The sequence below is a fragment of the Salvia hispanica genome, chromosome 4, assembly GCF_029641045.1.
Source record: "Salvia hispanica isolate PSC_SH4W2 chromosome 4, Shi_PSC_v1, whole genome shotgun sequence".
In the NCBI taxonomy this organism is placed as follows: domain Eukaryota; kingdom Viridiplantae; phylum Streptophyta; class Magnoliopsida; order Lamiales; family Lamiaceae; genus Salvia; species Salvia hispanica.
In genome coordinates, this window is record NC_142695.1 from 17313524 (window position 1) to 17325262 (window position 11739).

General features: G+C 34.3%; 1 pseudogene across 1 annotated transcript; it reads right to left on the reverse strand.

Annotated features, from left to right (window-relative positions):
• Positions 1-783: 783 nt before the first annotated feature.
• On the reverse strand, positions 784-7756 carry LOC125194763 (putative LRR receptor-like serine/threonine-protein kinase At1g53440; annotated as a pseudogene). The gene is made up of 18 exons (XR_016137769.1): positions 7240-7756; positions 6824-6895; positions 6658-6729; positions 6501-6572; positions 6350-6421; positions 5090-5155; positions 4455-4517; positions 4269-4331; positions 4150-4182; positions 4025-4062; positions 3254-3596; positions 2971-3169; positions 2569-2705; positions 2291-2409; positions 1993-2206; positions 1669-1903; positions 1434-1584; positions 784-1271 (listed from the first exon to the last, which is right to left on the reverse strand). The product of XR_016137769.1 is annotated as a putative LRR receptor-like serine/threonine-protein kinase At1g53440 (transcript).
• Between the last annotated feature and the right edge of the window lie 3983 nt (positions 7757-11739).

Sequence of the window (11739 nt, forward strand, 5' to 3'; positions counted from 1 at the left end):
ACTATATAAAATATATCAATATAAGCAATGAGTTAACATTCTTAAAGCATTGTGTTACATTCTCAAAGCATTGTGTTGATATTTTCGGAACACTATATTGACATTTTCATCCAAAACCCTAATTTGGAGTTTTTTTTTCTTTTTCGATTTAATTAATAAAAACGAAAATTACACGTGGCAAATTGTAGACCACACGTTTTCTAAAATCCTATGGCCTTAAATTAATTGTAGTTAACAATTAAATGATGAGTTAGCAATTGATCGTTCCCCCTTTAACCCCGTTATGGCAATGCCACCATGTCCCTAAACAATTTTCTTATTGTTATTATGATTAGTATTTATCATTTATTGTTGTCTTCCTTACATAATTATCTATCTAATCATTTTTTCCAAAATAAGTTTTTGAAAAATATGTCTTGTTTATGATAGGAGAGAGAGAGTACTAAAATCGGGCGACCAAGTTCTCATTATTCAGTTATCAAAATTGCAAATAAAAAGATTTTGGGTTTTCAATTTCGATTTTGGTTTCAAGGTATTTAGTATGCCAGGAACCGAGCTGAAGATGGGGTAGATTAAAAGTATTACAATAATACTTTATTATAATGTGTGTACGTCTGTATGATATCCTTTCAAACAGCAACCGAGCGAATATCACATTCCTAAGGTCATCTCCAATCCATTATTTTAAACTTAATCTATTTATAATTATAGGTCACATCAAAAAGTAATTTTACTCCAAACATTTACACCAATCTTAGATTTTACACCATTTTTGAATACATGTTTCATAAAATATTGCAATAGTCACATTACACACTCATATTTGGTAACAAATAAATAGACAACTCCTATCATATAGAGTATAATCACTGTAACTTTACATATCTTCACAACACTAGCAAAAATTAAGCAAGATAGTTTACTTTTTCAGTAAAAGTTAATTCTACGAACCTCTCTTCTCCCAATAATTTGTATCAGGGGCAATTGGATAGAGATCCACAGCAGGAGTTGAAGAGCCAATCCACGGCGCATCCATGAAAACACCCTCACCAACAGCTGCACCCATTTCCACTTCATCGAGTTTTATCTTACCAACTGAGCTGCTCGGCTTTGCAACGCCATCTTTCCCCTCGAGGTCTTTCTGCAGCTACAACATTTGTGCAAATGAGCGCCACATTGATAGCTCTAGTAATCTCTTCCTTGTTCAAGCTCGACTCTAATCTCCGATCGACTAGCTCCAACAAATTTCCTTTCTCCTTCAAGGATATAGCCTGATTGAAAATTGGAAGAGCTCTGTCAAACTCATCCCAGTGCAGAATGTTGAAGGGAAGATATGCATGCACATTTTTCATTTTTATTTATGTGATGCATGATTAAGTTAAAGAATAGTATAACTTTTTTTCCTATGCAAAGGTAAATGCATAAAATGTTACCCAGTCAAGAAGATAAAAGCTATCCTCCTTACGCCTGACGCTACTGTTGCTCCTCCCACTGACAATTTCCAAAACAACGACTCCGAAGCTGTACACGTCGGCTTTATCTGTCAAATATCCTCGCATTGCATATTCGGGTGCCATGTATCCACTAGCAATCGTATACATATATATTTAACGAATAAGTTTTGTTTTTTATATGAATATTTGAAGCAGAGACAATTAATACCCTTACAAAGTTCCAGCAATGCGTGGGCTTATGTGGGAGTCGTCTTCATCTAGCTTTGCGAGCCCAAAATCAGATATTTTAGGGACTAGGTTTTTATCAAGAAGCACGTTAGTAGCCTTGATATCACGATGGACGATTTTCAGCCTCGATTCCTCGTGAAGGTAAGCCAAACCTTTTGCTATCCCGACGCAGATCTTTTTCCTCGTTGGCCAATCCAAATGCAATTGGTGTTGTGCCGGGCCTGTTATGGACATGGATGTGATTAATTAAAATAAACAAAACATAGCATAAGATAGAAGTAATAACGTTAAAGTTGTCATATAAATTAACCAAATAATGCACGAGCAAGGCTATTGTTTTCCAAATACTCATAGACAAGCAACAACTGGTTGCCTTCTATGCAGCATCCGTAGAGCTTAACAAGATGAGGATGTTGTAAAGCGGAAATCATGCCTATTTCATTAATGAATTCACGGTTCCCTTGATTTGATTTGGAAGAAAGCTGCTTCACAGCGATGATGGTTTTATCTTCAAATTTACAAAACTTGAGACTTGCCAGAAAAATTAATTTAGAAAATTTCAATCTTATATAGGGAGTAATAAATATGAGTTGGCAATTTGGCATTACCTTGTACACGGGACCAAATCCACCTTCACCAATCTTATCAGCAGGATCAAAATTGTTTGTAGCAGCTCTAATTTGCCTTAGGGTAAATGACCCCGTGCGAAGGTCAAGACCCTTCAAATCTATAAGAAGGGCCGTATAAATCAAAGAGTGGTTCACACGACTACAAACTGTGTCTAATTTTCAGAGTACAAGTTGAAATAGATCAACAAGCAAAATGTTGGACTAAATTTGCACACACGAAAATAAATAAGATCCACTGTGTCCAAATACTCAATTACCATGATACATTGAGTATTTGCCCCCCAAACAGCCCTTCAACCTCAGAATACCCACAAGCAACACGAGTGCGAAAATAGGTGCCATCGCTATACCGACTTTAGCTCCTGTAGAGATATGCCGCTTCCAGGCTTATAAGCTGGACATATTGATGTATAGATAGGGTAAGATGACATGCAAATGTAATCTCTTTATTGGTAATCATCAAAAAAGTAAATTGTTAAAATCTGCACTATGATTTTGATGGATAGCCGGAACAAATTTGAAAACCTCCAATAGAAAGTGATACTACAATTTCACGTGCAACGGTGCAACCTACGAAATGAGAGCATGAAGAGAAGAACTTCGTTTCCTTTTAATTTGTTTTATGGAGTGCTATAACTCTAGAACCAGATCAAACTTACTAGCATGAACGACAGATATGGCTGAAATGAGAGGACCATATACAGATCTCATAGGAAGAGCAGCTGTTCCTTTTCCAGCCCAATAGAAGCGGATCTCCAAGGTGTGATCACCAACAAATGCATGATATTGCATTGTTTTTGGAGTATTTACTCCACCTGCTGCATTCTCAATGTTGAAATCCTTCTCAAAAAGTTTTCCCTGATTTTTAAAATTATCAAGATTGAATTTGGCAAATGAATATTTTCACATATCTATATGTAAAGTTGATGTATCGATGAGAACCTGAATATAAATATCAAAAATACGCCTTCCAAGGCTTCTGTAAGTTGTGTGATTAGTAAACATGATCTCCGCAAAGTGGATATCCACTCTGTATTTACCATTTCTCAAACAAAAAGGCGTGCTGTGGAGTACAGTTTAGATTCTTGCGGCCCTGAAATGCTAAAGTTGCTTGATGCAATCAGACTTTTTCCGTATCCAGATATTTTATTATAATCACAGAACTTGCCTGTGCTGCTGAATCCCCAGTTTGTACCTCGGTAGAAGTTTTCAGCAGAGCTATCAGCTTCATATTTACCGACTCTTTCTTGGCTTCCGCAGTTTATATAGAAAGAGTAGAAATCATCTGATGGAAAAAAACACATGTTTTGAATTTCGAATATTTTTTCCTGAACTTGAATTGACAAAACAGAATTTTCAAAGAGCTGCAAGGCATACAAATATCCTCAGTAATTTACACATTTAGAGTAGTTTTACAAAAAAAAAACCTTTTCTTCCAAATTACTAGAACTTCAGTGTCATTCTTCACTAATACATCTAGAAATTGACTTGGGGGAAAAGAATGAGGAAATACTCGAGAAAATAACTAATGTCCCATTCAATGCTTATCTCAAAAAGTTCTAATTTTAAAGGCATATAATATAAATGTGTCAGTTTATCAAATACAAGTCTGTTCATTGTCCCTAATTGCACTTCTTTGTTTCAGGTGGGTTAAAGTCATTGAAGTGCTGGATAAATTTCAAGAGCCACATATATAAGTGAGTTATCACTTACTTGACTTGCACTGCGGATTTACACAATAAAAAGCACCACTGCCAAAAGAACGTGATATTAAGATTCATGCTACATTAAATGATGAGATGTAAGTGAAATGCATCAAACAGAAATCAGCAACTTACTTGGTGTTTCCATTTGAGTTGGCATACAAGTTTCTGAAAAGGAGTGCCAATATCTAAGTCGGTATAATAAATCCGGACACAGTATACACAGAAAAATGAGCGATAATTAGTAATCTCACGGGCTTTTTGTCGCGCATCTTGGTTCTGGACTTACAGGTGTGAAGTTGTTGTAGGATAGGTCGCTGCAGTCAAAATGTAAGTTTTTAATCAAGTACATTGCTATATGGATTTTGGGCATGCAATTATCATTCTAGTACTACGATAAGTGGGAAATATTAAGTTCTGGGTGAAATGGAACCTCACATGTTTCTCTCTTATCTTTCATTAATTCAGGCACCTCCCCAGTAAAGGAATTCCCAGTCAGGTAGCTAGCAAACGAACATCTCAAGTTAGCAATTCAACAAAATATTAAAATCAGAGCCAAAACGTTAAAAGTAGATATAAATCATCACGTGAGGAGAGTTGAGCCATATAATTACCAACTACAGCCCATACTGACAGATGCACTAATTAACCATATGAACTATCACCACAATGATGTAAAAGCAATACTATTTGATTGAGTCAACTACAAATTGCTGAAAGTTGTCAATCAAACTGGTTTGGAGTAAAGGAAGAAGAAAGACAAGATATTGGAATTAAAACTCAAAAGAAGAACAATCCTTTTAAGAGGCCTAATAATCCTCTCACTGAGGCCTTCAGTTGTTACCGTCCTTAAACCTTTATTTTACAAGATATCTAGCTTATATAAAGAGGAGTTATTTATAGGATTCCTACAAATTCTATTCTAGGAAAGTAAATCGACATATAAATAAACAAGGAAAAAAATCCTCAACAGTTAAAGTAAACTTCAACAATCTCCGAAATAATGAAAATAATCTCAAATTCATTTCAAGAGATAATTGAGATCACTAGCATGATCTCTATCACAAACTCTTACATGTCTCCTTTTTGAACACCAAGAGCTGGAGGAACTGGTCCTGTTAAATTGTTAAAACTCAAATCTCTGCACAAGAAATGATGGTATTTAAATAAAAGTACAACAATAGGGCATGGTAAGGAATAAAGTTAATACATAGTATGTCATTTGACATTAAAAGTCAGGTAAGCAGCAGTATTATAAATGTTTTTCAGCCAACAAAATTACAAATCATTCCAAAACTTGCTTAATAATAATCAGTACAAGACAATTGAAGCTTAAGGTTTCTGGTTGTGAGTTAACTATATGATAGGCAACCAAAGTATTTATGTTCATATAAAAACATAATGACCTCAATTCAGAACACTAGAAACAACACATGTAGGAAAAGTTTATGAGACCTAAGGAATATTAGTAGGAGTATAATATTTAGTGTCTTGATTATGTCATAAGGTGTTTGCTCTAAGAAAATTAAACTATGCTTTGCATTAAAATATCAAAATATACTATCAATCTATTATCCAAAAGATAAATGATTATATTGAAATAATTTGCACGGACCATCCAATAATCAGACCAAATATATCTAAATGATTGGATTCTAAATAGATTACTAAAATTGCCATCAACTGTCACTGAATCAAATGTATTTTAGCTTTCAATTATGTATAAAAAATAAAGGGGTATTGCGCCAAATATCATTAAACTTTCCAAAATTTTTTTTTCCCACGAACTTAAATAGTTATTGAATTTCCCACTAACAACAAAATCCAGCTACATTAAATGAGATGGATAACCATATCTGGCTTCTAGGGACTTTATAATCACATAAATATTACTCCCTCCGTCCCATAATAAAAGTCACATTTTGCCATTTCGGTCCGCCAATAAGAGTCGCGTTTCACTTTTTACCACAAATAGTAAGTGGGTCCCACATTTTACTAATTCACTTCACTCACATTTTATTATAAAACTAATAGTATAAAGAAGTGGGCTCCATATTCCACTAACTTTTCAATCCACTATACTTTACTTTTCTTAAAAACTGTGCCCATAACGAGAGTGACTCCTATTGTGGGACGGAGGGAGTATCTGATGTGATGTGATGGCAAATGAGATGTAGCCAGATTCCGCCGTCGGTGGAAAAATTCAACAACTATCTAAGTTCGTGATATTATATGACAAGTTTAAAGTTCGTACACAATTTTTTGGAAAGTTTAGTGAGATTAGGCACCAATACCCCAAAAATAAATAGTGCCACCATAAAAACATTGTACTAACAGAGAATCGTCAACCATCAGATGTTCAATAAAGTTCGGGAGTTCCCCCACAATATTGCAACTCCTTAATATCCTGCACAATAACATCCAATGAGTCGCACAAAAGAAATGACTTATTTTCTGATAGAGAAGCGGACAAATATTGCACTCACACTTGTTCCCATTTAGTAGAGGTAGCAAGAATGGGGAAGTCTGATTGATTCCCATTAAGGTCACTGATTCTTCTGCAATGTGGAATGATCACAAACATAGATACCGAGTCTCGTAGAAAAAGGAAAGTCTGCTTTCATATGTTAAAAGCATACTCACAGGTCAGTTAACTTGGTTAGAAAAGTAAGGTCAGAAGGGATCGGTCCACTCAGACCACTAGCCTGAATCTCCCTGAGATAATGATTCAAGTTTAAATTTATTCATGATAAGAAACAGAAATCTGAAAAAGTGAATCAATGTACTATTAAATGACCAAATGCCTTACATTCTTTTTATATTTATCCAGTTCTGGATATAATTTGGTATGCTTCCTGTGAAATTGTTGTCACTAATTCGGCTGCACGCAAATGATGGTTACATATGAAGCAAACTCAAGATCTAAAAAAACAAAGGGTTCTTCTTAATGTATAGCCTGGAATTTGACTCCTTAGCGACCTTTTAGCTCAATTTTTTAAAGTAGCATGTCTTAATCTATGTTATTTGGATCAGAGTTTGTGGCCGGATTTCTGGAACAAATTTTTCAAATTTTCATGATTTTTTACGACTAGGCAAACAACTTAGATAAGTACAAGCTACCTTCATAATTTTTAAAATTCTAGCTGAAAAGTCACTACAGGACCAAAATCCGGCTACAATGTAAGGATAATCCCAAAAATATTAAGGGGAAACTAGGAAACTTACAACACTTCCAAAGTGGTCATTTTTGCTTGGAAGTAAGCTGTCTACATGGGGGATAATGTTAGATAATAATAATATCACCTAATAATATGGAGTATAATATTACTACTAGTCCAAGATAGAGTTAAATTATTACAATCTTCTTATAATATTACAGGAATATTTCCTGTAAAATGATTAGCCTCCAAAACCCTTGGTACCAACAAAATCGCAAACAAGACATCCGTAAATACATCAATAACATGATATTTCGCTCTGCAATTGATGGAAAAAGAGGAAGAGATATTGGTACAGTGATGTTGCCATATTCTGGTGGAATTGGACCGGTGAGACGGTTCCCGAGAACAGTGCTGCAGTAGGAATGCATCCATCCCCAATTGATTTCTTTTCCTTTTGGGATCGAATTCGGAACTACTAAGAAACGCAGTTCGAGAGGAAGACTTACATTTTTCGAAGGAATTCCATTGAACCCCATTCTGGAGGGAGATTGCCATTCAGGTAGTTCCTTCAAGGTTACTGTGTCGATCACCAATCAGTTAAAAGGATGTTAAACATGCAGATGCAGTAGTAGTGTAGTGGAGTACTACTTTCATTTCACACGTCATTTTTCACTTTGAAAAGTTTTTTTTTTTTTGTCATTTTCATATACTAGTACTATTATTTTATTTAAATAACTTTTTTTTAATCAAACTTCTTCTCTTTCTTTCATTTGCTCTATTTTATTCAATTTTTTTATTTTATTTTATTTTTCTCTACTATAAACGAGGTGTTTCTGTTAAGATATTATTTTATAAAAATAATAATAAATACTAATTAAAATAAAGAGAAATTAAAGTAAATTAGAGAGAAACGTAGATATGATTTTTTTCTATATTATTCTATCTCAAACTTTACTTTCTCTCTTTTTTAATTATTTAGTATCTTCTTCGTAAAACATTGATCGAAAGAAACGGCTCACTATACTGACAAAGAGTACTTTATTAATAATTCACTTAATATACTAAACATTTTCTTAAACTTCGTGCAAAAACAAGTACCTCAACTATGAACGGAGGAAGCACTTGGACATTGGTAAGCATTTGTAAGCGTGCAACTGAACTAATAGTAACTAGGAGTAGTTTAGCGTGCACGCTGAACTAACTAGGAGTAGTTTTCAGACCCGAAATACTAAAATTAAATGGAGGGAAAATAAATACTACTTCCTTCGTTCTATAGTAGTGGAATCATTTTGCTATTTTGGTAAGTTCCATTAAGTTGAGTCATTTTCTTTTTTAGTAAAAGTTTACACATTTCTTCTCATTTACTTTAGTCTTTCTTACTTTATTCTCTCTTCATCTCTCTACCTTTTCCCTTTCCTACTTTATTCTACTTTTACTTAAATCGCTTAACACAATTTTTCTTAATTTCCGTGCCGAAAAAAATGCGTCAACTACTATGAAACGGAGGGAGTACTAGCATAACAAAAATAAAAGAATAAATAAAATACTTTCAACAAAATAATAATAATAATAATAATAATAATAATAATAATAATTAAAAAATATAATTTACGAAATAAATTACTTTCTGCCAAAAGAATATTTGTCTATGTTGTTTTTTTATATGCTTATAAATTGAAATTCGCTAAGAAAATAAGACTATTAATAATTTCTTTGATGATAAAGAAAAATAATTGTAATAATAGTACTAGTAGCCGACTTACATATCTTGTAGGTAAGGGAAGCCAACAAGCTCTCTGGGAAGTGTGACCCATTTAGATTCTGTGTCTTCAAAATGCTGCAATTTGTTTTCGGTGCTTAATGTTAAACAGACTCAAAATTCTCGTAAGATGGAGCACAAATATACTCTCTTTTTCGGTGCTTAATGTTAAACATACTCAAAATTCTCATAAGGTGTACTCTCTTTTTTCGATGCTTAAATGTTAAACATACTCAAAATTCTCATAAGATGGAGAACAAATATACTCCCTCTGTCCACCGTCTAAAAAACCATTTCGCTATTTTAAGTTATCCATCATTTATAAAATCATTTACTTTATTTCAGTTTTAGTATATGGACTTCACATTACACTAATTTTTTACACTCACACTCTATTATAAAACTAATAATAAAAATGTGTCTCATATTCCATTCACTTTTTTTCTTCATAAAATCAAATATTTTTTTAAAATTCGTGCTAAATAAAAAGGACTCTTTAAAGGGTGGATGGAGTTATGATAATTCTTTAGGTGATGATCGTTTTTACTCAACAAAGAATGCATAAAGCACTATCAAAAGTTTGGGTGAATAGGAATTCTAGTGTCGTCAAAGCTAAACAACAGCAAAATATCTGCAATAACGACAGAAATATGTAGTAATAATATATTACTTCCTTCGTTCCGCTTTATTTTAATAGAGACGTTTAATTTTCTGCACTCATTTTTAAAAAATAATATTTATACAAAATTAAAGTGGAGAAAGAGTAAAGTAAGAGAAAAAATAATATAGAAAATAGTCTCCTCTATATTGTTTTCTCTTAATTTACTTATTCTCAACTTTAACTATTTATTAATACTAATTATTTTTTCAAAAACTAATCGCAGAAAATGAAACACATCTATTAATATGGAAATGAGGAAGTACTTAGTTACTAGGAGTATCAGTATTTTGCTATTGTTTTCCATTCATAAATAAAAACACATACGAATTTATGCTAACATCGATTCCAGCATCACTAAAGCCAAATAACATCGAAATATCAGTATAGTAACTGAATATCATCACTGCTACCGATATTTTGATTTTGTTTTCATTTTTTATTAACAATATATGTGGATCAATGATAAGGCTAATTTCATGCATTGGTTATATAGTGAAAAGCATCACATTTCTGTTGGGTCTAACATGTTTTATTAAGCCAGGTGTGTGATAAAGCGCTAGATCCAGGAGATACTGGAGGAAACAGTCTAGTGAGGAACAGAGCAGAAATTGATCAAAACTGAAGAAAAAGAAGGCTAGAGGAAGGGAGTTAATAGCTGAGGGCAACAAAATCTATCTATACCTCGCTGGGCCCCACCTCAACGCCTATAAATGGAGGAGTATGCAGCACGGAGAAAAAGGGGGGAGGGAGAGAACTTTTGCTCACGCTTAGCTCACACACACTTGGAAATGGGAATTCGGGATGGTTAAGGGGGTCGTTTTTGAGTTCAGTAGTTCCGACGTAACACCGTCCGCGTGAGGGCGAAGATACAATCATTTTAATTTCAGTTTGTTGTTTCTTGTTTTTTCGAACTTCACTTTCGGGAGTCGAATCTGCTGTTGATGTTGCTTAATTTCCTATGCATTTCTGTTTGGTACATTTACCTTTGTTGGAGTTGATTTTTGTTGAGCTATTTTCTCTGTCGACATGGTGTTTGATCTGGGAGTTCGATTGTTGATCCGTAATTGTTGTTGTTGATCTGTGGAGAATCCAAATCTGTTGTTATGGAGCTGTTTTTGGTTGGAGTTTTGTGTCGGATGCTTGGATCCGGAGTGGATTTAGCATCCGAGTTTTGGATCTGAGCAGGGGAGATAGATTTGTGCATGAATTTCAAGTGTTATGCTCTGTTTCTGTTTGGCTTCGTCTAGTGGCGTAGATTTTTCTGTTACCTTTTCGTATGTCACCTGCCTGTTTTGAATCTGATTGTTTGTTTCCGAATCGCGTCCAATTAAATTTACTGAGTGTTCTTGCGAGTCCATCGGAGAAGATGAAGTCATTTTTCAGTTGATGCTTTAGTTAGTTATTCTGCAGCTTTTCTTTTCGTCCGTATTTACTTTTTCAGCTTTGGGTCCCACTTGCATTTTAAATTCCCCGGTCTAGGTAAATTAGTTACGAGTCTTTAGATCTAGTGATTGTCTAGTCTTAGTTTTCATGCAATATTCATTTCTGCCTAGATCGAGCTGTTAGCATAGCAGAGTTCATTTCCAACCCTAGTTTAATTTCCTCAACCAAAAAAATGCGTGGCAGCAGCCAAACCAAAAAAATAGTTTCCAGATCTCTCTGCATAATCATTACGCATCCATCTCTGTGGGATCGATCCCTACTTCCATGTGCTAAATTTTAGTATTCGTGGTTGAGGGTTTTGAAGGAGTGTTCTGTGTATCCAACGACCGAGATTCTCCAGTTCCGAGAGTTCCTAGACCCTGCGATCTAGTCGATTCGCTGGATCTAGGAGGCTTGACAATTTTACAAGCACTAGGAAGAGACAGAGCAATCACTAAACACACTGCACGCTTCAATCAACACTGTTGTCATTTCTGACGTCGCTAAAGCAAATCAACAATCAAATATCGATATTAGTGACATAGTTGCAGTCACTACTCATCAGTTATATCGATATTCTGCTTTTTTCATGCACAAATATCAGCATCAAAGATGAAATAATCGTCGGCGGCGACAAATCCATAATTCGTTTAATTCATTCGAGTTGCAATAATTGACAGAATTAGCAAGTGAGTAAGAATAAAGTAAGTGACTCATATCTG